General features: G+C 45.1%; 1 long non-coding RNA gene across 1 annotated transcript; it reads left to right on the top strand.

The window, feature by feature from the left end:
• The first annotated feature begins 814 nt into the window (after window positions 1-814).
• On the top strand, window positions 815-23,087 carry LOC140470162 (uncharacterized). Its single transcript, XR_011956454.1, has 3 exons — window positions 815-1,321; window positions 2,925-3,036; window positions 22,957-23,087. It is a non-coding gene; the product is annotated as an uncharacterized lncRNA (long non-coding RNA).
• The last annotated feature ends 3,966 nt before the right edge of the window (window positions 23,088-27,053 follow it).

Below are 27,053 nucleotides of genomic sequence, written 5' to 3'. Positions count from 1 at the left end.
TCACAGAGACAGTGACCCTGTGAGGGAGCAGGGTGGAGTGGGAGCTGGAGGATTACACGGACCTGGGAGTCACAGAGACGGTGACCCTGTGAGGGGGCAGAGTGGAGTGGGAGCTTGAGGATTACACGTAAGTAGGGGTTGCATAGACAGTGCCCCTGTGAGGGAGCAGATTGGTGTCGGAACTGGAGAATTACACATCCCTGGCAGTCACAGAGACGGTGACACTGTGAGGGAGCAGGGTGGAGTGGGAGCTGGAGGAATACACGTACCTGGGAGTCACAGAGACAGTGACCCTGTGAGGGAGCAGGGTGGAGTGGGAGCTCGAGGTTTACACATCCCTGGGAGTCACAGAGATGGTGACCCTGTGAGGGAGCAGAGTGGAGTGGGTGCTGGAGGATTACACGGACCTGGGAGTCACAGAGACGGTGACCCTGTGAGGGAGCAGAGTGGAGTGGGAGCTGGAGGATTACACGTACCTGGGAGTCACAGAGACGGTGACCCTGTGAGGGAGCAGGGTGGAGTGGGAGCTGGAGGATTACACGTCCCTGGAAGTCACAGAGACAGTGACCCTGTGAGGGAGCAGAGTGGAGTGGGAGCTGGAGGATTACACGGACCTGGGAGTCACAGAGACGGTGACCCTGTGAGGCAGCAGAGTGGAGTGGGAGCTGGAGGAATACACATCCCTGGGAGTCACCGAGACAGTGACCCTGTGAGGGAGCAGGGTGGAGTGGGAGCTGGAGGAATACACATCCCTGGGAGTCACAGAGACAGTGACCCTGTGAGGGAGCAGGGTGGAGTGGGAGCTGGAGGATTACACGTCCCTGGAAGTCACAGAGACAGTGACCCTGTGAGGGAGCAGAGTGGAGTGGGAGCTGGAGGATTACACGGACCTGGGAGTCACAGAGACGGTGACCCTGTGAGGCAGCAGAGTGGAGTGGGAGCTGGAGGAATACACATCCCTGGGAGTCACCGAGACAGTGACCCTGTGAGGGAGCAGGATGGAGTGGGAGCTGGAGGATTACACATCCCTGGGAGTCACAGAGACGGTGACCCAGTGAGGGAGCAGAGCGCAGTGGGAGCTGGAGGATTACACGTCCCTGGGAGTCACAGAGACAGTGACCCTGTGAGGGGGCAGAGTGGAGTGGGAGCTGGAGGATTACACATCCCTGGGAGTCACAGAGACGGTGACCCTGTGAGGGAGCAGAGTGGAGTGGAAGCTGGAGGATTACACGTATCTGGGAGTCACAGAGACAACTTTCTGCTACTGGGACCTGCCTGCACTGAGTTTGGAAGAAGTGCAAGAGCCATCACAGAAAAGGCTGTAAGTTCATTGGCTGATAAATACACCGTTATTAACGACTATCAGTTAATTGCTGTAAGTCTGCAAAGTTAATTTTCCAATTCTGAAGTAAGGTTCGAACTCAGAATTAAGAGACACTGTGAAATTCTGTGCCAATATAGTCAATTACCCTCAGTAAGCCACAGTGGAATAAGGGACTTAACCATATTGTTATTTCCCGGATGTTAACTTCATTCTAAGTAATTATTTAAGTTATTCTAGACTGTTGCATTTTACGACATGGCAAGACATATTTGTCAGATGGAAATTATGTTCTGTTACATTGGGAATTCATAGCCCCTGCTCGTGTCCTAGATGAACACGGGGTCTCGGAGATCAGACAGTGCTCGAGACTCTGTGATGCTGAGAGTTATGGGGATAGCGCACACAGAGAGCAGATCACCCTGCAGACATGACAGCCTGGAATAAGGAAGGGAATGGGGGACTAGGCAATCGAAGAGAAACAGTCAGGGAATCCAGGAATACCGTGATATCTCCCTCCCAATTCAGTTTCCCAGTTTGGAATCTGATTAAGGTGTAGGCTGCTCAAGGGAGGGCAGTCAGAGCCATGTCTGTGGCCCCACAAGCAGCCTGACTGTACAGGATCGGAGGTAGAAGGAAGAAGGAACAATAGGAACAGGAGATTCCGGAAATTGAAGAAGATGTCAGTGTTTCTGTAATTTCAGGATAGTGGGGTTAAGAATGTCACTGTGTCTGCAGGACATTCGTCTGGGGTACAGTGAGCAGTCCAAGGTCACGTCCATGCTGATAGGAATGATCTGGGTAGGAAGGGTGAAGTGGTCTGGGAATCAGAATTTAGGGAGCTAGGTGGATAGTTAGCAAGCAGGACCTCAAATGTAGCAATCCCTTGGTTACTGCCAGTGCCGTGTCAAAGTGAGAACAGAACTCTGAGTTTTAGGTAGATGAGAGTGTGACTGGAACGATGGTGCAGCAGGAAGGGCTTCAGATTCCTGCGACACTGGGACTGGTTCTGAGGAAGGCAGCAATTGTGCAAGGTGGATGGGCTAACGTGACAGAACCGGGACTGAATTTCTTACGGGGTTTTTTGGGAGGGATTGAAAATAACTTGGCCTGTGCTTAGGATCCAAAAAGGAATATTAGAGGAGACTACCAGGATTCTCAAAATACTGGGAGATACATTTGGTACTAACTTACAACAACAAGTTTATCAGTGGAAGATGGAGCAAGAAAGAAAGCCTTAATCTGAGGTTCTCTGCATAGACATTAATACTCGGAGTGTGTAGAGTTACAGGTGCAGATTGGTGTGTCTAAATCTGGCTCAAGGAATGGCAGGACTGGGTGTCAAATATTGCTGGGGATAAAGAATTCCAAAATGATAGAAGTGAAGGGAAAGGATGAAGGGAAAAGTACTGGTTTAAATTAGCATTAGTTTAGGAGTCCAAGACAAAGATGATCCATCCAAGGAAACAATTAATTTGGCTGGAGCTACAGAACAAAAAAATATACAATTACACTGTGAGGTACAGTCTGTCGGCAGAAACCAAAAGAAAATGACGGAGGGAATAAATATTAACTGATATTAACTGTGTTATTGGTGTTGCAGGGTCACGAGGTTCGAGTATTCCTAGATTACATGGAGGAGAGCTTACTGCCGGAGTATGTGTCCAGCCCAAGACAACATGTACTGTTGGACCTGGTCCTTGGAAAAAGATGGGGCAAGTAGATCCAGTGTCAGTAGGGGAAGATTTTGGGGAACAGCGATCATTTTATTGTAAAGTTCAGGATGATGGTAGAGAATGATATAAGTAACTGAGAGTGAGAAACATTAGTGGACTGAGAGCAGCCTTCAATGGGGCAAGAATGAAGCTGGGAAGGTTTGACTGGAACACCAATTTGGTCAGAAAATGACAAACTGAACCATGGGCTCCCTGCAAAGACAAGATGGCTTGGGTCCAGTTGAGGAATGGTCCCTCAAATAGGAACAGCAGGATAAACAACCCCAATGCTGCTTCGTGTGATAAACAATAGAATTTGTGTCAGATGGAGAATCGAATTAAGAGCCACGAGGAATGCTGGAGGTTCAGAGGGGAGATGGTAGAGCAGAGGGGAATTATGGGAAAACTGAGAGCCACCATAGAGCTGTCCCGGAATCCTCCTGCGGGCCCCTCATAACGAACGTATCAAAAGATGGAGTAAGGCTGCGTCAAAATTAGAAAGAGGATTTATACCTGGAAAAAGATCTTCGCAAGTAGTTAAGATGCACTTAGATGCGTTGTAGATGCATGTTTGACTGAAACATTCAGGAGGCGATTAGATGATATTTGATACAAAACAAATGTGAGGATGTGAATGAAGGAGGAGATCATTACTCAGCAAAGAGTTCAGTTGAAGAGCTGGTGTAGTCATGATTGACCAAATGATACCCTTCTGTGCCAAAAGGCGTCTGTGTCATTCCGTGTGATGTCTTGAGAGTCCTCCAAATCCATAAATATCCCGTCTTTATAACCTCGTCGATCCTGTATGATACATTCTAAATCTCCATCAGCCAATGTCGCCGTCCTTATCTCTGTAACTCATACAGGCCATACAAACCTCCTTTCTCTGGAATCTCCTCCAGCCCCAATAACCTTTCCTCTCTATAAAATATTTCTCAAGTCTTTACAGCTCTCCCCTTCTCTGCAACTATCTGATCCATAGAAACCTAATCTTTGCAATCTCCTCCAATCCACACAACAATCAGCCTTACTAATCTCCTCCTGCCCTGACAGATTGCAATATCTCAATAGACTCCAGCCACTACAGTGTTCATTATATCTCCAACGTTCTCCAGCACTGACAACACTGCCAATCTATTTTCTTTGCTCCAGTTCCTACAATTTTCCCTGTTGTGTACCCTAATCCAATGCCTAACCAGCTGTGTAACATCCTCTAGTCCCAACCATGCTCCTGATTCTGTAACCACCTTCTGCCCCGACACAGCTCACTGTCTCTGCAACCTCCAGATTCTAAACCCGTCCTGATCTGTGGAAATGCCCCCAGCCCTCCCCCTCTCTGTAATATCTACCAGATGTTCAAACTGAAATAACTCCACAGAGGCTGGTATCCTGTTACCAAATCACCTTTTATGTCTTCATGCATGATCCATGGCACTGACCCAAGCTAGCTCAGAGCCGGCTCTTATAGTTAACAGAGTCCCTGAAGCTTCTGTTTATTTATGAGCCAGGATTCCCTGATTAGAGCCAGTTAACAGTCCCAATCAGGTAACACGTATTAATGAGATTTAACTGACTGACCTCGTTCCAATCACTGTAAAAACACTCTACGTATCTCTAAGGTTAATTAACACCTACAAATCCCCTAGTCTCTGAAACCTCCTCCAGTTTCACCAATGCTGTCTCTGTAAAGTTCCCCAAGGACAGTCCTGTACCTTTCAGTCGATCCTCCTGTTATCAATCTCCTGCAGGACCAATACAAGCTTTTTTTCCTGTTTTCTACAAACTCTCCGTCTCAATGTTCTCCACCCAAAATGTCTCTTCCTAATCACTAACTGGTTCCAAAGACTCGGTCTGCCGTTTGTGTGTGACGTTCTTCATAAGGAGGAAGGGGTATTCGAAACAGGGAGCTTCATAAGGCATGGAGACCTTTACACAAATAGGAATGTTTGTAGAAACTAGTGGGTTTACAGAAGTGGGAAGGGTCATGGAACATGTAGGATGTTTCAGAGACTGGTAGTATGTAGGCACAGTGGACAGAATTTTTTTTATATCTGGAGCTGAGAGGTAAAGATAAATAAACCATGTGATAAATTGTCCCGGTAACATTTTCATCAGGTGTCGGGGAGGGTTTCTCTCTACAAGGCTCTCGTAGCCAGAATATTGATCTGGCTGCTCCAGCTTCATTTTCACTTCAAACAAAACCTAAAACTATTCTTGTCTTTGTAATCTTCTTCAGCCTCTAGAACAACCCATATCCCTGCAATATCCCATAACTTTCACACAACTTCCTATCTCTCTAACCACCTATGGACCCTACAGCAATCCTGGACTTTGCACTTGCTGCCATCCCTGAATTCCTTCCTAACGTTTGAACAAGGCCAATGAAATGGTAGATTTAAATAACATGAACCAGGTCAGATGGAGCTGTCATAATGGAGATGTGGCTCCAGTGTGACAATGACCGAGAACTGGATATATCAAAGGGGTTTACCATTAACACAGGAAGGATAAAAAGGCTAACTCAGTGAAGTACACTGTGTATAAAGATTGGGATCAGTATTATTGTGATGATAATCAATTCACACACTGCTCCTCCCTGTTTTCTCCCCTCATTCCTGCGTATTGATCCTGTCAGATATTGGTAAATCTTGAAAACTTCATAAAATAGTACAGTATAGAGGAAATCACTCTGCAAACTGTCTACATTGGACAAGATGTCATGTTATTTTTGAAGCCCTAGTTCTCTCTCCCCAGAGACGATAGGCCTTCCAGTTCAGCTCCCGGCACCTTTTTAAAATGGTTTGACAGTTTCTACCTCGACTCCACTTCCATGCGTGACTCCCAGATCTCAACCATACTCTGGGTGAAATAACAACCTTCCTCAGTACTTCGCTAATATTTCAATTAATTACGTTTAATATTCACCGTTTGTAATGCAATTCTACAAGAGCAAAATGTTCTCTCCCTTTCTACACAGGCTCCTGACAATATGTGCACCCCAATCAAATCTCCTCTCAGTATCCTCCATTCCCCTATCTTTCCCCATAACTGCACTTCCACTGTCACAGGGTAACGGATCTCCTCTGTACCCTCTCCAGTCCAATTCCATCCTTCCATGTGATCGGGTGACCAGAACTGTATACAGTCCCCAAGCTGTGACTGAACTCATTATTTATACAGTTCCTGCCTAAGCTTCCTGCTCTGAAATTCTGTATTTTGGCTGACAGAGAAAATCATGCCAATTGCTGCATTAAAAAGATTATTTATCTGTCCAGCTACCTTCATTTATCTGCCCACACTGACCATACTCTCATTTATTGTGTATTCCTCTCTATTGTTGATGTCCCCAAATGCCTTGCCTTGCACTTCTCTGGGTTGTTTGCTCCATTCACCTGGACCCCACAGTTTCTGTTTTTAAACAATCTGCCATGGGATCTCTTGTCAAATCCAAGTAAGTCACATGCAGTTCCAAGTTACTGCCTCAAACCGACACAGTCAGATTAATTACACACGATCTTCCTTGAAAAAATCAAGACCGACTCTCCTGGAGTCCCTGGGATTTCCTCAGTGACAGTTTATCCACTGTCGCAGAATTCTAACCTCGACCTATTCAGTCAGTCACTTGCTCCACATTAAACAAAGTTGCGGTATTAGCTGTTCTCCAGGCCTCCGGCACCATCCCTGCATCCAGGGAGGATTATATAATGTAGGTAAGTATAAGGCAGGGAATTTTCCCCGGCACCTTTTAACAGTCTGGAACATTGTATTACCCCTTTTTAAGGAATTGAATCTCCTGTATAATTCTCCTTTCCAAGTTTGTTTCTCCCAATATTTCATCCCTATTTTGATTCAGACAGACAGAGGCCAAACCCATCTTATGATTTGGTCAAGTCTCATTTTAATCGGGTTTCATGGAGTGTTTCTCTCCACAAGGTGAATTGCATTTTCTCATGATACCATACCCAATCTGCCTTATACCCTACCTGCCTGCGTGGTCTTCCTCTCATCTGACACTAACGTGATGATTTTTCCCCTTCTTCATAAGAATTGCCCTCTGCCTGGATACCCAAGAATTTACCAGCCTCCCTGTTTCCAGGAGCCATCTTTAAAAAGTCATTTTACTCTTGGATTGTGAAGTCGAAATTGGCCTGGACATGGCAGAAGGGGTAAACTGGGGCCCCACTTTGTGGGCAAGGCCCTGGTCCTGGTGTATGACATGGTTCATGAGAGGGACATTATCTTCCTCCAGGGATTGCAGGGGAAGCTATGACACTAGACCCTGCCAACTTGGTCAGAGGCTGATCCCTGGGTCAGTGAGGTGCCAGCCTTCTGGGTGAATATCTATCAGTATAGGAAGGAGGTCAGTGACCTTCTCCCGTGCACCAGGGTAAGTGCCACCATCTGCACTTTGTGACTTCACTCTCACTCTCTCTGTTACTGCACCCACCTCCCACCAAGGCTCATTTTCTCCCACTGTCAGTGAATGCAGCACCTTCTCTCAGTCTCTCTGTAATCTCTTCTCTGCCCCTCTGCCCAACTCTGCCTGGTGTCTGTGCTGCCCACTCACTCACTCAGAACACCTCGACACCTTCCCCCCAACTGTCCCAGCACTAACAGCTGTACCAACCACTTCCATTTCCCTAATCCTCCTTGGTAATTCTCACATTCCAGAAGGAACCATCCCGCACTAGGGCACAAAGAACGAAGAGGGATATGGGGCAGCCTAATATTCATCTCCTCACCCCCTAACAGGGGAAGGATCCTGACCCTAACAACCACGAGAGGCTGACTGACCGTGTCCAAGCTCCCAGACTGGATTCTGAGACTCCCCCTGACTCACTCTGCTGGGCACCGTGACTGACCGTATCCAAGCTCCCGGACTGGGATCTGAGACTCCCCCTGACTCACTGTGCTGGGCACCGTGACTGACCGTGTCCAAGCTCGCAGACTGGATTCTGAGACTCCCCCTGACTCCCTGTGCTGGGCACCGTGACTGACTGTGTCCAAGCTCGCTGACTGGGATCTGAGACTCCCCCTGACTCACTGTGCTGGGCACCGTGACTGACCGTGTCCGAGCTCCCGGACTGGGATCTGAGACTCCCCCTGACTCACTGTGCTGGGCACCGTGACTGACTGTGGACAATGATATCAAGCTTCCTGAGTTTGTGTTCCTGCTAAACACCAAGACAATACAGCAGACGGGTGAAACAGGTAGCTCTAGCTGAGGGGAAACGCTGCTAAAGGCAGGGTAAGGCAAGGCAATAATTCTGTGAGCATTCAAGTCAGTTCAAAGTGAGTGTGTACAAACACGGAGTGAGCAGCCCAGAGGGACAAGCCATGAGCTGTGAGTGTGTTTCCTGAGCACAGCGTCCTTGTAGCAGCATTGCAATGAGAGTTGTCAGTATACCCTGAGCTGCAGCATTGAAGTACTGAAGCGTACTGTCAGTGGGTCCGGGATGTGCTGGGAATGCATGGTGAGGCTGGCATGTGTCAGATGCCATCATTGGTGGGTGTGTACATGCAGCTCCTCTCTGTGCAGTGTCCCCCGAGATGATGCTGTTCAGGATAGAAGTCTGCAGGAGCAAGCGCCGAGATGGAGTCACCAGGTAACAGGTCTGACTTTCGTGTCAAATTCTCCATATTGAGTTTCCCCACAGTGGGGGAGGATATGAAGCTGCAAGTTGATGAGGGGGTGGATCTATAATAATGTGGTTGTTGATCATCAGTAATCATTCAGTGAGGATCTCGCCTCTCCCGTGCTCAAATCTTGACATTAACAACAGTCCAGTACAGGAACAGGCCTTTCAGCCCAGCAAGCCCGCACTGACGCATGATGCCGTTCTAAAGTTAAAACAAAAGTTTTTGCTCCAACAACCTCTATGTCATTCTATTCCCTACTTGCTTATACTTGTGCCAAGATCCCTCTTAAACCTTGCTATATTGGCTTCTTCCCCTATATCATTTCATTCCAGGCACTTTACATTCTGTCTGTAACAGCAAACGAAACTTACCTATCACATCTCCTGAACTTTCTCTCTTTTACCTAAAACCTACAGTCCTGAGTAATTGATACTTCTACTCTGGGGGGAAAAAGCCTCTAACTGTCCTTCTATCTATGCCTCTGATAATTCTGTAAATATCTGTCAGGTAGCCCCATATCCAATGATGCCCAGGTGCACACAAACCCTATATGTTCAATTTCTCCTTCTGACTAATACCCTCCAAACCAGACAACATGCTGGTAAAATTTTTCCATACCCTCTCCAACACTTCAACATTGTGTGGCAAAGAGTACTGTACACAATATTCTAAATGTACCTCGAAATAAGTTTCTCTACAGCTGCAATATGACCTGTTAGTTTTCATACTGCATGCTCTGATGCATGTCTGCAAGTTTGCCATCAGTTTTCTTGATCACCCTATCCACCCGTGTTACCCCTTTCAAGGAACTGTGGAGCTGTACACCTAGATTCCTTCGGATGTTGATGCAATCAGTAGTTTTTCCATACAATTTATACTTCTCTCCTGCATTCGACCTTCTAAAACGCATCACGTCACAACTGTCCAGATAAAGTTACATCTATGTTTTCTCTGTTCAAGTCTGCAGCTGACCTATATCCCGCTGTATTCTCTGGCAATCATCCTCACAATATGCACCTCCGCCAATCTATTTACAGATCACAAAAGCACTGACCCACCAGTACTCTGTCTTCTCAGACCAAGCAGTTCTCTATCCATCTTACCAACTGATCCCCTTTCACTTCACCTTCTGTATGAGCCTGCCATAAAGAAGCATATTAAAGGCCTTGCTAACATCCAAACGGCCAACATCCAGCCCCATTCCCTCATCAATCAATTTTGTCACTTCCTCAAAATATTCAGTCATGTTTGTGAGACATGATCCTCCCCACACAACTGTGTTGCCGGTTGCTAGTAAATCCAGATTAGAGTACTGTTGGAGCTGTACTCATTCAGACAAGTGATTATTCCATCATGTCCCTGACTTGAACCTTGGAGAGTAGATTCGATTCCTTACAGTGTGGAAACAGGGCCTTACATTCCTTACAGTATGGAAACAGGGCCTTTGGCCCAACTAGTCCATACCAACCCTCCGAAGAGTAACCCACCCAGACCGATTTCCCTCTGACTAAAGCACCTATCACTATGGGCAGCTTAGAATTGCCAATTCACCTGACCTGCACATCTTTGGACTGTGGGAGGAAACCACGCAGACACGGGGGGAATATGCAAACTCCACACAGTCACCCAAGGCCGGAATTGAACCTAGGACCTTGGTGCTGTGAGGCAGCAGTGCTAAGCACTGAGCCATCGTGCCGTTCTTGATGGTTAACATATAGTGGGGGCTGTGACAGTTACTGGACAGTGGGAGGTATGTCGGGGTGTGATGGTTACTATACAGTGGAAGCTATGTCCGGCCATGGTGGTTACTGTACAGTGGGAGGTATGTCAGGCCGTGATGGTTACTGTACAGTGGGAGGTATGTCGGGGTGTGATGGTTACTATAAAGTGGAAGCTATGTGCGGCCATGGTGGTTACTGTACAGTGGGAGGTATGTCGGGGTGTGGTGGTTACTGTACAGTGGGAGGCATGTCCGGCTGTGGTGGTTACTGTACAGTGGGAGGTATGTCGGGGTGTGATGGTTACTATACAGTGGAAGCTATGTCGGGCCATGGTGGTTACTGTACTGTGGGAGGTATGTCGGGGTGTGATGGTTACTGTACAGTGGAAGGTATGTCGGGGTGTGATGGTTACTGTACAGTGGAAGCTATGTCCGGCCATGGTGGTTACTGTACAGTGGGAGGTAAGTCGGGCTGTGGTGGTTACTGTACAGTGGGAGGTATGTCGGGGTGTGATGGTTACTGTACAGTGGGAGGTATGTCGGGGTGTGATGGTTACTCTACTGTGGGTGGTATGTCGGACCGTGATGGCTACTGTACAGTGGGAGGTATGTCGGGGTGTGATGGTTACTGTACAGTGGGAGGTATGTCGGAGTGTGATGGTTTCTGTACAGTGGGAGGTATGTCGGGGTGTGATGGTTACTGTACAGTGGGAGGTATGTCGGGGTGTGATGGTTACTGTACAGTGGGAGGTATGTCGGGCTGTGATGGTTACTGTACAGTGGGAGGTATGTCGGGCTGTGATGGTTATTGTACAGTGGGAGGTATGTCGGGGTGTGATGGTTACTGTACAGTGGGAGGTATGTCGGGCTGTGACGGTTACTGTACAGTGGGAGGTATGTCGGTCCAGGAAGCTGCCGACTGTATGAGTTATACACAATATGATTCTGCTGCTGCTGATGGGCCATTGTACCTCATGGATGATCGTGATTGTTTCCCTAACCTGTTTAAAGTCTGTACAATTCAGTACATAACATGGTGTGAAGGGTCTGCAAAATGTGAGGTTAGCCCTTGCTCCCCATAAGGACTGTGCAGTGAACATTGTTACCGATATATGAAATGTAGGGGTGATCTGCAGCAGGCAGATCAGTGATGATGTGGTCAATTATAGGTTTCCCTTTTATTGGTTCCCCATAACCTGCCGCAGAGCAGTCAAGCCACCACAGTGTCCAGCATCAATGCTGAGCACTATGATTATATTAGATTCCGTACAGTGTGGGAACAGACCCTTCTGCCCAACCAGTCCACGCCCACCCTCCGAAGAGTAACCCACTACCATGGCCAATTCACCTGAGCTGCATTTCTTGGGACTGTGGGAGGAAACCCACGCAGACACTGGGAGAATGTACAAACTCCACACAGGTAGTTGCCCAAGGCTGGAATCAAACCTGGGTCCCTGGTGCTGTGAGGCAGCAGTGCTAACCACTGAGCCACCATGCCACTCTATATTGACTATGTGCCATGGAGCTGCCCTCTTCTGCCTGCCTGTACCTTTCAGTGGTACAGAACCTACCAGAGAGAATAGTGATGCCTGGGACATAGTCCTGTTCACAGAATCCTGCTTTACAGACAATATCTGATTGTTGCTTGATTAGTCTGTGGGAAATATACAACAAGTCAATTTTACATTCTGTATAATTGAAGAGTTAATTTCAATTTATTTCTTACATTTTTAAACAAACATCATTGTTTTTCAGTTGAAAGCAATTGAAATGAACAATAATTGATTTACCAGAGCGCAAACCTAACTATTACAGTTCAGTGAATGTAGTAAACAGCCAATTCATGTTCAGTTCAGTGAACACACCATCTTACAGGCAGCAAAGCTGTTGGAAATGACATTGAGAAAAAGCCTGAACTCAGACACAGTGTTACTGGGCCTCTCCATGACGTCCAAAACACTGGCCATCTCCAAGATCTGTTCAGAGAGCTTCCTAACTGGAGCTGGACAGTTACTGACACAATCCCTCACAATAGACTGGTTAGAGACATACCTGAACAACAGGGAGATGTGTGTGGGGCAGACTGGTCAATGGACTAGCACATGGCACTGGTCAAAATGCAGTTCAACATCTATAACAATGACCTGTAAACAGCCATGTCTTGGAAGTATATCCCTTCCAGTGTGGGACCTAAACTCTGTAGTTCTGTACCTTGGACGCAATCCTGAATGAAAGTGTTATAAAGGTGATGGACTCCTGCAGCACATGGCATCTTACATTGAATCCCTCATAAACCATATCCAGTGTATGTTATCTCTACAATGTCAGTGTCCAAACAGATTTGTGCAGCGCCATTGATGGCCGGCAGCTTTACAGCCCAACGTACTTGTGTGTGACTTGATCTGGAAATCTCTGTGTAAATGTTTGCAACATTGTTCTAACCATTAACAGTAAAGTCTTATTACTGAAGGTCCGACATCCTTTCGTAATACGAACTTTTAAATTGTCCAATAAACACAAAATCCCCACTTTATTCAGTTCATTTTTATAACAATATGATGAAAACAGTGCACAACTCACAGTATGGAGCATTGAAATGATGGGTCTCAGTTCCACACCCAAGAGCAATTTATTATTAAGTGCAAGGACTTTGAAATAGAGCATAGAACATAGAACAGTACAGCAAAGAACAGGCCCTTCAGCCCATGATGTGGTGCCGACCACTGATCCTTGTGTCTGCACCCTCAAATTTCTGTGACCATATGCATGTCCAGCAGTCTCTAAAATGTCCCCAATGACCTTGCTTCCACAACTGCTGCTGGCAACGTATTCCATGCTCTCACAAATCTCTGTGTAAATATCCCGCCTCTGACATCCCCTCTGTACTTTCCTCCAACCGGCTTAAAACTATGACCCCTCGTGTTAGCCATTTCTGTCCTGGGAAATAGTCTCTGGCTTTCGACTCTATCTCTGCCTCTCATTATCTTGTATACCTCAATTAGGTCCCCTCTCCTCCCTTTCTCCAATGAAAAAAGTCCGATCTCAGTCAACCTCTCTTCATAAGATAAGCCCTCCAGTCCAGGCAGCATCCTGGTAAACCTCCTCTGAACCGTCTCCAAAGAATCCACATTTTTCCTATAATAGCACAACCAGAAATGGATGCAGTATTCCAAGTGCGATCTCACCAATGTTTTATAGAGCTGCAACAAGATCTCACAACTCTGAAACTCAATCCCCCTGTTAATGAAAGCCAAAATACCATGTGCTTTCTGAACAACCCTGTCCACTTGGGTGGCCATTTTAAGGGATCTATGTACCTGCACACCAAGATCTTTCTGTTCCTCCACACTGCCAAGAATCCTATCCTTAATCCTGTACTCAACTTTCAAATTCGAACTTCCAAAGTGCATCACTTTGCAGTTATCCAGGTTGAACTCCATCTTCCACCTCTCAGCCCATCTCTGCATCCTGTCAATGTCATGCTGCAGCCTACAACAGCCCTCTGTACTGTCAACGACACCTCCAACCTTTGTGTCATCTGCAAACTTGCTGACCCATCCTTCAATCCCCTCACCCAAGTCATTAGGAAAAATTGCAAACAGTAGAGGCCCAAGGACAGAGCCCTGTGGAACACCACTCGTCACGGACGTTCAAGCAGAATATTTTCTTTCTACAACCACTCGTTGTCTTCTGTAGGCCAGCCAATTCTGTACCCAGACAGCTAAGTTCCCCGGTGTCCCATTCCTCCTGACCTTCTGAATGAGCCGACCATGTGGAACCTTATCAAATGCGTTGCTGAAGTCCATACACACCACATCCACTGCTCGATCCTCATCATCACCTGCCCCTCACAAAGCCGTGTTGACTGCATTTAATCAAGCCATGCTTTTCCCGATGGTCAGAAATCCTATCCCTCAGAATCCTTTCTAACACCATGCAGACAACAGTCGTGAGGCTTACTGGTCTGTAATTGTCGGGGATTTCCCTATTTCCTTTCTTGAAGAGAGGAATTACATTTGCCTCCCTCCAGTCCTCAGGTACGACTCCAGTGGAGATCGAGGATGCAAAGAACTTCGCAAGTGGCGAAGCAATTGCATTTCTTGTTTCCAAAGCAATTGTATTTCTCGTTTCCAAAGCAGCGGAGGACAAATTTGATTCGGGCCTGGCAACTTGTCAGTCTTAATATTGCTCTTCAGAGGGTCTGTGTGGACCTGTTGGACCTAAGGAACTGGTTCCACATGTAAGCTAAAATGTGCTGAAAAAAGCAGTGTGTGTGTTATCATTTTGATTCAAACCTCAACCCACAAAGTCTCATTTGAAGACCCTTCTAAGCTATTGTCCATCCTTTCAGCAGTAACTGACTTGTTAATTAATAAAGCAACATCACCTCCTCTTTAACACCCTGCCTTGTCCTGTCTATAGTTCCAGTACAACAGAGTATTGAGTTGTTTGCTCTAACCTCCCTCAAAAGAGCCTCTGTGATGGTAAAACTGTCACACCTCCACATGTCAACTCATTCCCTTATCGCATCTGTCAGCCTGTCTGATAATACTCCCAGCATTAATCTAAGCTGGAATATAATACCTGGAATACCCTGTACCTCGGAGTTCTTCAGTCATTTCCTGTTTCTTATCAAGCTGCTCAAACCATGAACCACAACTCTAACTCTGGCACTAAATGAATATATGCGGAATTGTAATTTCTTTTTTTAAAAAAAAAACATATTCATCAAATGCAACTTTCCAGAACTGAGCAGTCAGCTCCACATACAATGAGTTTCTGATGGTTAATTCCCCACTCAGTGTACAGAGGGGACAGCCCTCAGTAGTGGAGAAAGTGAGGACTGCAGTTGATGGAGATCAGAGTCAAAATGTGTGGTGCTAGAAAAGTACAGCACGTCAGGCAGCATCCGAGGGGTAGGAGAGTCGATCTTTCGGTCATAAATTCTTCATCAGGAAGGCATTGGTGCATTCCTTTATTTTTTCATTCCATGATTCACAGAATGTTGTGAACTGTACTTACTCAGGGAGGCAGCACTGTGTATTGCACTGAAATGGAAAGCAGTCAATCAGTTGGTTGGACAGGGTGCAGAAAAGTTGAGGGGAAGTATACACTGATTGAATGAATTACAAACATAAGGATAGGTAAATCCCCTGGGCCAGATGGGGTTACCCTAGATTACTCCAGGAAGTGATGTGAGAGATTGGCGTGCCTTTGGTGATGATCTTTGCGTCCTCACAGTCCACTGGAGCAGTGCCAGCCAGATGATTGGAAGGTTACAAATGATACTCCCTTGTTCAGCAAATGGATTAGGGATAACTGTGGGATTGACTGAACAGTCAGTCTTACATCAGTGTGGGCAAAGTATTGCAGACGTTTCTGAGAGGCCGGATTTACAATTACTAAGAAAACAATGGTTTGATTAGACATAGTCAGCATGGCTTTGTGAGGAGCAGGTCATCCCTCAGAAACCTTATTGAAATCTTTGAAGATGGAAAAAGCACATTGATGAAGCGAGACCAGTAGATGTGGTGAACAAGGCGTTCGCCATTGTCGGCTCATTCAGAAGGTACAGAAGCATGGGGTGCAGAGACATTTGGCTGTCTGGATACGGGCGTGGCTGGCCCACAGAAGACAGAAGATGGAAGCAGTTGGAAAGTATTCAGCCTGGAGCTTAGTGACCAGTGGTGTTCTACAGGGATCGGCTCTGGGACCTGTGCTCTTTGTGATTTTTATCAATGATTTTGATGAGGAAGTGGACAAGTAGGTTAGTAAGTTTGCCAATATCACGAAGGTTGATCGGGTTGTGGATAGTGTGGAGGGCTATTGTAGTTTGCAACAGGACATTGACATGATGCAGAGCTGGGCTGACAAGTGGCAGATAGAGCTCAACTTTAAAAAAATGTGAAGCAATTTTTTTAAAAGGTTGTATTTGCATAAAACATACAGGGTTGAAGGCAGAATTCTTGGCTGTGCGGAGTGACAGAAGGATCTTGGGGTCATTGTCCATCGATCTCTCAAAGTTGCCACCAAGTTGATAGGGTTGTTCAGAAGGAATACGGTGTGTTGTCTTTCATTATCAGGGAGATAGAGATTATGAGCAGCGAAGTTATTTCTTTGCTCTATAAAGCTGTGGTTCAACCACACGTGGAAGCCTCAGAGAGTGTGCAGAGGAGACTTACCAGGGTGCTTCCTGGACTGGAGGGCATATCTTACAACGAAAGTTTGAGCTGCTAGGGCTTTCCTCCAGCAGTAGTAGTAGAGTCAGATCCATTAGGGATATTTAAGAAGACTCTTGGATAGGCACACGAAAGTTAGTGCATTGAAGGTTATATAGGTTAGTCTGATCTTAGAGTGGGATAAAAGGCTGGCAAAACATTGAGGGATGAAGTGCCTGCACTGTGCTGTACTGTTCTATGTTGCAAATTTCACTCAGCTTGTGGATTTTCGTCAGTTGGTGAATGTGTGAGGGAGGTGAGGGAGTGAGGGAATGGAGTGTGTGAGGGAGTGAGGTGTGTGAGGTCAGGAAGGTGGGTAGGGACGTTAGACCAAGACTTCCATTTTTGATGTAATTGTTACATTCACCTAAGTGTCAGCACAATATGTGTGGTTATCAAGACCAGACAAAATCCACAAGTTCAGTTATTAAAACGATTTTGGCTTGCTGTTTGCTCCTGGTTTCTACAGATACATTCTGCTGGGTGACCCATGAATTAGTATCTGAATATCCACAGACATGTTTCATTTTGTTTTGATACTGTTGAATGTGAAGGTACATTTATTGGATGTAGTTTCAGAGGATTCACTGTAAGACACAAAATGCTTCAATAGACTGTCAAATGTGAACGTTTTCACCCAGTGTCTGGCCCAGGGTGCAGATGTAGGGAGTCTGGGTGATATGCCAGATGTCATCACCATAAGTAATGTGTGCATTGTGATTCTGACACTCCATGTCCATACATCTGCTCCATGGGCCAGGCTCTGACTGATGATGAACTTGTCAGACCTGGTTCCTGGTCAGTCATTGGTATCTAATTTAGACAGTATTTGTGCCTACACTGAGAGCAGTGATAGACTGTTGGCTAGTTTCCTCCTGCTCAATGGGGATTCCAAATGATTCTCTGTGAGGGAATGTTTCTATGACTGCCCTGACACAGGTTGGAAACTCTCTTCACAGATTCAGGACCAGGACAGGGTCTCTGTCATCGCTACATGCAGCTGTGAGGTCCAGTAGCACTGTACCTGAATTCAGGCCTTTTAGAATCCACTTTTAATGTCGGTCATGATGCAAAGTGATGGGTTTGCTGACCTGAACAATGATCAGGAGTTTGCCATATTTATGAATTGGGCAATAATAAAGTATGAGCTTCAATTATTCAATGAACAATAACTGCATCATCTCTGAAAACAATGAAGTTGATTTTATATTGATAGAATTAAAATATAAACACCAAACAATCTTTTATGATACAAAAGTAAGGAATCACATTTTTATTTGTATCGAAAAAGGACATGTTGTCTGACTGTGCTGGTGATCACAATTACACATTGAATCTCAGTATTCAAATGCATACATTGTCACCCTATCATTTGCAAAATGGTTGACCTCTACATGATTTAATATTCAGAGTGAGCAAATGATTGAACAATCAAATAGAATTATAACTCTGACACATTTAAATAAAATCAATCGATTTAATTTCTCCTCTGAAATGTGTGAGCTTCAGTTATTTGCCAACAATTCTATTAGTTTTAAAATAATGATGGAAAAGGATAGACTAGATCTAAAAGTTGAAGTTCTAAATTGGAGAAAGGCCAATTTTGACGGTATTAGGCAACATCTTTCAAAAGCTGAGGGCGGCAAATATTCCCAAGTAAGCAGTCGGCTAGAAAATGGGAAGTCTTCAGATGTTAGATAGCCGGAGTCCAGAGACAGTATATTCTTGTTAGGGTAAAAGGAAAGGCTGGTAGTTATAGAGAGTGCTGAATGACTAAAGAAATTGAGGGTTTGGTTAAGAATAAGAAGGAAGGATATGACAGATACAGGCAGAATAGTTTGAGTGAATCCTTAGAAGAGTATAAAGGCAGGAGGAGTATACTAAAGAGGGAAATCAGGAAGGCAAAAAGGGGAACATGAGATAGCTTTGGCAAATAGAGGTAAAGAGAATCCAAAAGGATTTTACAAATACATGAGATAAAAAGGATAAACAGGGAGAGAATAGAGCCCTCAAAGATCAGCAAGGTGCCTTTACGTGGAGTCACAGGTGATGGGAGAGATACTAAACGACTATTTGATATCAGTGTTTACTCAGAAGAAGGACATGGGAGATGTAGATATATGGAGAAATAGATGGTGATATCTTGAAAAATGTCCATATTACAGAGGAAGAAGTGCTGGATGTCTTGAAATGCATGAAGATGGAAAAATCCCCAGAACCTGATTAATCAGGTGAAACTTGAAAGGGTTCAGAAAAGATTTACATTCATGTTGCCAAGGTTGGAGGGTGTGAGCTATGCTGGAGGTTGAACAGGCTGGGACTGTTTTCCCTGGAATGTTGGAGACTGAGAGGTGACCTTATAGAGGTTTATAAAATTATGAGGGGTATGGATAGGGTAAATAGACAAGGTCTTTTTCTTCTGGGATAGGGAAGTCCAGAACTAGAGGGCATAGGTTTCGGTTGGGTAGGGAAAAATGTAAAAGAGATGTCAGGGGCATTTTTTTCTCACTCAGAGGGTTGTACGTGCTTGGAATGAACTGCCAGAGGAAGTGGTGCTGGTTAGTACAATTATAATATTGAGATGGTGTCTGGATGGGTATATGAATAGAAAGTGTTTCGAGGGATATGGGCTGAGTGCAAGCAGGTGGGAATAGATTGGGTTGGGATATCTGGTTGGCATGGACAAGTATGACCAGACAGTCTGTTTCCATGCTGTCTATCTCTTTGACCCTGTGACTGTAATTTAGAAATGATAATAATTTGACATGCATTATCAAATAAATAAATCGTTTATATTATTAAATTGTAGCATACAATAAGTTGAAAAGTTGCTATTTTTAGAATGAATGATAAAGAATAAAGAACATTCCAACACAGGAACAGATCCTTCGGCCCTCCAAACCTGTGCTGATCCAGATCCTCCTATTGTCTAAACCTGCCACCTATTTTCTAAGGTCCTGTATCCCTCTGCTCCCTACCCATTTATATTTCTGTATAAATACATCTTAGATAACGCTTTCGTTCATGCCCCAACCCACCTCCGCTGGCTACACATTCAAGGCTGCCACCGCCCTTTGTGTAAAAAGCCTCCCACATATATCTGCCCCAAACCTTTCTCCTCTCACTTTGGACTCATGACCCCGAGTATTTGAGTTCCATAATGTGGGGGAAAAACTTCTTGCTATCCACCCTGTGTATATCTGTCTTGATTTTGTTGACCTCAACCTTCGACTTTGTCATGAAAATAGTCCTAATCTACTCAATCTTGCTTCATAACCAGCACCGTCCATCCCAGGCAGCATCCTGGTGAACCTACTCTGTACCCTATTCAAAACATCCACATCCTTTTGTTAATGTGGTGACCAGAACTATATGCAGTATTCCAAATGCGGCCAAACCACAGTCCTATGCAACCGTAACATGTCCTGCCAGCGCTTGTACTCAACACCTGATCCAATGAAGTAAAGCATGCCATATGCAGCCTTGACCACTTTACTGACTTATGTTGGCATCTTCAGGAAACAATGGACCTGAATACCCAGATCTCGCTCTAAGTCAATTTTCCCCAGGACTTTTCCGTTTACTGTATTGTTCACTCTTGAACTGGATCTTTCAAAATGCATCATCTCACATTTGCACAGATTGAACTCCATCTGCCATTTCAGTGCCCACCTCTCCAATCAATCTATATTCTGCTGTATTCTCTGACAGTCCCCTTCACTGTCTGTTACTCCAACAATCTTGGTGTCATCTGCAAACTTGCTAATCAGGCAGCCGATACCTTCTTCCAAATCATTGATATATATCACAAACAACAGTGGTCCCAGCACGCATCGCTGTTGCACAACACTGGTCATAGGTCACCATTTTGAGAAATCCCCTTTCACTATTACTCTCTGTCTCCTGTTGACCAGCCAGTTCTCTATCCATCTAGATAGAACTCCCTGGACCCCATGCGACTTCACCGTCTCCATCAGCCGACCATGGGGAACCTAATAAAATGCTTTACTCAAGTCCCCCAGTACCTTCTCCAGCAACTTCCCTACCACTGATGTCAGGCTCGCTGGTCTACAATTACCTGGATTATCCCGCTATCCTTTATAAATAAGGGGACAATATTAGCAATTCTCCAGTCCTACGGGACCTCACCCATGGTCTATCATCCTGCAAAGATATATGTTAAAGCCCCAGTTATTTCCACACTCACATCCCTCAGTAACCTGTGGTTGAACCCATCCAGACTTGGAGGCTTGTCTACTTTAATACCTTTTAGAGTATCCAAAACTTCCTCCCTCTTTATGTCGACTTCATCCAGAGTATTCGGGGATCTATCCCTCACCTCAACATCCGTCATGTCCCTCTCCTTGGTGAATACAGATGCAAAGTACTCACTAAGAATCTCGCCCCAATTTCTCTTAATCCTTTCTTCCTTTGTCCTTGTGTGTGCCAAACATTTCTCTAGTTACCCTCTTGCTCCATATCTATGAAAAGAACTCTTTGGGATTTTCCTCACCCCTGTTTGCTAACGATATCTCCTGACCACTTTTAGCCATCTTAATTCCTCGCTATTTACTGATGAAATGTGGCTAGTGAAAAGAAAATAAACATTTGTTCGTGTGAGTGGGAACTCAGACCTTTTCAAAGTATTTTGTGCAAAAACAATATTTGAAATTCGTCTCAGTGCAAATAAAAAGCAAGAGAAGAAACCTCTTGGGAAGAGTAATTTTCAGCCACTGTCCCCCCAAAGTACTTCTGAGGTGGAAAAGAGTGAGGGTTTGTAAAAAGGGCACAACAGTAACTATGGGTGGCTTGAACATGCAAATTGGCTCAATTAATCAACTGGACAGTGATATCCTTGAATATAGAGTGTATGAGAGAGTATTTCTGAGAGCAGGACGATATGGAAACAACCAGAGAATGGGGCAGCACGATGGCTCAGTGGTTAGTACAGCACCAGGGTCCTAGGTTCGATTCCAGCCTCGGGGGAATGTCTGCGTGTAGTTTGCACATTTTCCCGCTGTCTGCGTGGGTTTCCTCTCACCGTCCAAAGATGTGCAGGTCAGGTGAATTGGCCATGCTAAATTGCCCATAGAGTTAGGTATATTACTCAGAGGGAAATGGGACTGAGTGGGTTCCTCTTTGGAGGGTCGGTATGGACTTGTTGGGCCGAAGGGCCTGTTTCCATACTGTAGGGCATCTAATCTAATTTAGACTTGATATTATTTGGCAAGGAAGGATTGGTGGATGAGCTTTATCTTGGAAGAAGTTACCACAACATGCTGAAGTTTCACGTTCAGATTGAAAGAGTGAAGACTGAGTCATACATGAGAGTTTTAGTGTTAGGCAACGATAATTATACTGACCTAAGGAAGGAAGGCTGTATGGTCTGGGGGGAGCAAAGAACAGTCAAAGGCAGGACAGCTGAAGAAATTTGGCAAACAATTAGGGAGATACTAACGATTGAAGAGGAATTGCATAACGGAGAAAAATCATCCATACCTTGATAAGGAAGTCAAGGATAACATGAAGGCACATCCCAGTGCATGTCATACTGCACATGTTAGTCACAGTGTGGAGGATTGGGCAAGTCAGTGGCCCCGTGGTATTACCATTGAATTCTTATGTGATAAACCCAGATAATGTTCTGGTGACCTGGGTCCAAATCCTGCCACAGCAAGTGGCAGAGCTTGAATTCAAATCCGGAATTTAGAGACTGATGGTGGTTATGAATCGATTGCCAAGAAAAACATACCTGGTTCACTGATGTCCTTTAGGGAAGGAAACTGCCGTTCTACCATAGATTCTCCACTCTCAGACTGAAGACGTTCCTCCTTATCTCCATTCTAAAGGTTATCTCTTGACTCTCAGGCTATGTCCTTGATCTTTTCTCTCCTCAATGTGAAAGCATCTTCCCAATGTCTACTCTGACCAGGCAACCAGTATTCTGTATGCTTCTATTAGATCCCCTTTCACCCTTATAAACTGCAGCACCTATAGACCCAGAGACCTCTTTGTTGAGCTTGTAATTACTAGGACCATTCTTATGAAGCTACTCTGAACATGCTCCGGGGTGGTACATCCTTCCTGAGTTATGGGGCCCAAAACGGTACACAACAAACCAAATTTTGTCTGACCAGAGTCTTGTAGAGCCACAGAAGTCCATCCATTCAAGTCATTGCAAAAGAAATGCCATCACTGTATTTAAGGCCACCTTAAATAATAATCTTACGATGGACAATAATATATTTACCATGGAGTTACAAAAATGAACAATGATTAAAACATGCTGGGAAGAAGAACCTAGCCTTGACCAAAGTCTCTGTACTCTTCCACATGCTACAGAATGCAGACAGGCTGCAGCTACCCACAAATGGTTGCAAACAAACCTGACAGCTCCAGACCCTGTAATACACACCTGAAATTGGACCTGAATGGGACCATGGAATGTCGCCTTTGGGCCATCAATGTGACAACCCCAGGATGGATCTGATTAATCAGGGTAAATGAACCTGTGAATTTCATTGGCAGATTCTTCACACCCTCCCAAAAGGCGTGAAGACTTGGGAGGATAAGAATCAACGTAAAACTGCTCAGCGAGTGGTAGCTCGAGAAAAACCACTGAAAGACAAGACACCTACAAGACCATCAGAAGAACAAGAAGACTTCACCACGTGGAATCTGGCCAACTTCTAGTGGGGTGATATGTGATCATCCAAAGTTCAGTTAAACAATAAGATAGATTGTAGTGTTTTTCATTACGGTATTGTACGTTTTATTGTTCTAATATTAATTGTGTTCAATAAACAAATATCATTGTTTATAAGAGATGTCTCAGTTCTTTAGCTGAATATAAGATTTCAAACACAGTATTTCCCTCAGTTTCTTCATCTAGATTCTTCATGTACAAAGTAAAAAGTTATGGTTCCCTTGCAAAATACCAGTTGTCATTGGCTGCTATCCTTGAAGGATCCTTTTATTCCCACTCTCGACCTTCTGCCAGACAGTCAAGCTTCTGTACACACTAGTACCTAGTCTCTGACACCATGGGCCCTTTTCTTACTCAGCCATCTCCTGTGAAGCATCTTGTCAACGTCCTTCTTGAAGTCCAGACACACAGTATCCATTAGCCCTCCTTAGTCGAACCTGCTTGTTACATCCTCAAAGCATTCTAACAAATTCATTAGCATGACCTCCCGTTGATGAAACCATACTGACTTTGCCGTACTTTACCAGGCACTGGCAATTATTCAGAAATCTCATCAATCACAATGGATTCCAGGAACGTACCCATGACCGGGGTTAGGCTAATCAGTTTTTAATTTTCTGTTTATTGCCTCATGCCCCTTTTAAACAGGAAGCCAGTGAGATCCAAGATGGCGGCGGCCCAGTAGGTCTCAGTCTGCAGAGCTCTGCCCAAAACTCAGGCAAATTGAAGTACCCACCCTCATCTCACCTGCTAAATTGCTAAAATAGCTTTTGCCCAGCAGCCTTAGCCATTCTACATCAAACTTTAGCAGTCTGATGCTTTTTAAAATGACCAGAGGTAAAGTCTCTCACAGTTCACAACGGGCAGAGCCCAGGCAGGGACTTTTCCCCCACTACCCCTTAGCAACAGAGACGCCTGCGTCCACCCCGGGGCGTGACCTGCAAGGGCAAGCCTAATCTCGGAATTTCTTAAACTCTGAGAGAAGATTGATGAGTCCATTGAAGAGACACTGTTCAGGTGGGAGTCGATCTCGGTCATGATGCAGAAACATGACGGAGAGGTCGAGAAACTCGGGCAGCGTTTCGGCGGAGGGGTGGGGCGGGGCAATGGGCCTCGGCCTCCGAGACCACTGATGAGTCATCCATGGGTCAGGTCTGGGCTCTGGAACATCGAGATCCGACCTTAGATGATCATATTGATGAGGTCATCGGAAAAATATTCGGTTGCTAGGCCTTCCCGAATGGGAGGAGGAACGTCAGCTTGTTGATTTCCTGGAGCCATGGCTCCCACAGCTGCTGAAACTGGAGTTGGAGCTGGGCTGGTTGCCGGTTGAGCGGGCCCACCGGGTTGCTGTGCGCCGGCCCGGCTTGGACCAGCGCCTCTGCCCGGTCCTAGTTCTACTTCAGCATTAGAGGGAAAAACAGATGCTGCTTGAGTCCACCAAATGTTGGGGAAGGATCGCCATGCCATGATATACAAGGCCTCCAGGATAATGTTATTCTCTGGCTGTGGTCCGCAAGAGGAAGGCAGTTGATGAGGCGAAGAAGCGTCTGAGGGATTTAAATATTCAATATTCTATGCGATATCCGGCAATGCTATGCTACAGTCATGGAGGATCTGTATCAGATCACCGAAAAAAGGAAAAGAATTCCTGAATGCTCTCAAATAAACTGCAGGATTTGAACTGTATGGTTATGACCTAATTTTGCCCCCCTTTTCTTTTTATTTTTCTCCTCCTTTCTTCTTTTTTTCTCTTCTCCATCTTTCCGTGGTGGTGGGGGAGGGGGAGTGCTAGTTCCTTCTCCTTTCTATGGACTCTTATCTATCGTGCGGTTTATTTGATGATAGGGGGACTTTTCTGAGTGTTTTTTTTTTATTTGGTTGCTTATTACTTGCTGGGATTGTAATTTTGTAATTTTATACATTTTCATCTTGTGTTGTTTTGCTAAGTGTATCGAGGTGATGGTGGTTTAGCTCGCACACCTCTAACATCTGTCTTATAAGATGTTGGAATTTATTTACTCTACTTTGTAATGCCTGTGCCGAGGGAATGCCTCTGGCTGGGAGATGTTATGGTGGGATTATTGGAAGGTAGTAATGCCCCTTGTAAACAAGGGACAAAGTCTCCTTTTAAATATGTTTTGTGTTATTTGTTTTTATGAATAGTTCTTAGTTGTTTTGATTTAGCTTTTTTAAAGAGTATTTTATGTGTGATTCATTTTTGGTTTCTAACCAATGTCTTTTGGGTGGGGTTCTCCCTCCTGTGGGGTCTCGGGCTTGCTTAGACTATCGTGGCTAGTCATTCGTTTAGGTGGTACACCTGCAAAGTCAAGGGGAGCCACTCATTAATCAAAAGGAAAAAAAATTATCAAGTCTTAAAAAAAGAAAAGGTGGATGTCGCCCTTCTACAGGAGACATATCTACTTGATAAGGAGCATTCGAGGCTGCAACAGGGTGGATTTGGACAGGTGTTCTTTTCCTCTTTCAGCTCAAAAAGTAGGGGAGTTGCCAGTCTTACTGGGAAGCATCTTCCCTTCCAAATGCGAAGCCAGATAAAACATGAGTCTGGATGGTATATATTAATTAAAGCCCTAATATATGGAGAGGAATATGGGAAAATGAATCTCTATTGCCCGCTGGTGCACCATTTAAATTTGTAATGGAAGTGATCTACAAGTTGGTTGCTCTTGGGGTGCGCCACACAATTATAGGGGGAGATTTTAATTGTACCATCGTCCCGAGGTGGACAGAATACCTAAGAGCTCTATGGGCATATCTTTGAGATCTAGGCAGTTGGTGGATCTGATTAGGGAGGTAAGGCTGGTAAGCATGTGGACGTGTCTTCGCCTTCAGGGTAGAGACTTTACTTTTTATTCTAACCCACGCAAGTGCCATACCAGAATTGATATTCGCCTGCCCCCTCGACCCTTTTGAACTCAATATTGTTTTGTAAACTAGGTAATATAACTATTTTAGAACATGCCGCATTACATATGGAGGCTAAGACTAGTGATGACGAGATAGCTTCCCGACATTGGTGTATAGACCCTTTCCTATTGAAGGATAGTAAGTTCATAACATATTTCTCTCAGGAATTTAAAACCTTCTGGAATATCAGCTCAAACACGGCCGGTAACCCTTCGGTGATGTGAGAGACTGGTAAGGCAAATGTGCGAGGCTTGGTCATGTCATATTCTGTGACCCGGAAAAGACACAAGGGAGAACAAAAGCATCTGATCGAGACTCGGCTGAAGGCAGGTGAGACAGCATATGTGGTTAGACCCTCCATTACTAGACTACAGCTGGTCACAGCCCTTAGGGCAACTTTGAATGCCACACTGACTCAGACAGCAAAGAGGGATATATTATTTGCGAAGCAGAGATTATTTGAATACGGTGACAAGCCTGGCAGGTATCGAGCATACCTTGCATGAAAGAAAAAGGCTCCCCAAGCCATTACGTCTATTGGAAAGAGTGCTGGTACCCTGACTTGTGATCGTGAAATGAGCAATGCAGCCTTTAGAAAGTTCTGTTTCAAATTGTACAGTTCAAAGAGCTGTGAGGATAGAACGATGAATATAATCTTTTTAAAAAAATAATATGGCCCTCCCAGGCCTAACCTTGGAACAGGTGTTGTTCCTGAATGCCCCCCGGCAACCCAGGAAATACAGGAGGCGATAAGGCAGCTCCAGGGTGGCAACGCGCCCAGACCAGATGGATTCCAGGTTGAGTT

This window comes from Chiloscyllium punctatum, chromosome 50 (assembly GCF_047496795.1).
Source record: "Chiloscyllium punctatum isolate Juve2018m chromosome 50, sChiPun1.3, whole genome shotgun sequence".
Classification (NCBI taxonomy): Eukaryota; Metazoa; Chordata; class Chondrichthyes; order Orectolobiformes; family Hemiscylliidae; genus Chiloscyllium; species Chiloscyllium punctatum.
The sequence above is the reverse complement of the archived record's forward strand: the minus strand, read 5'-3'. Positions and strand labels throughout refer to the sequence as shown.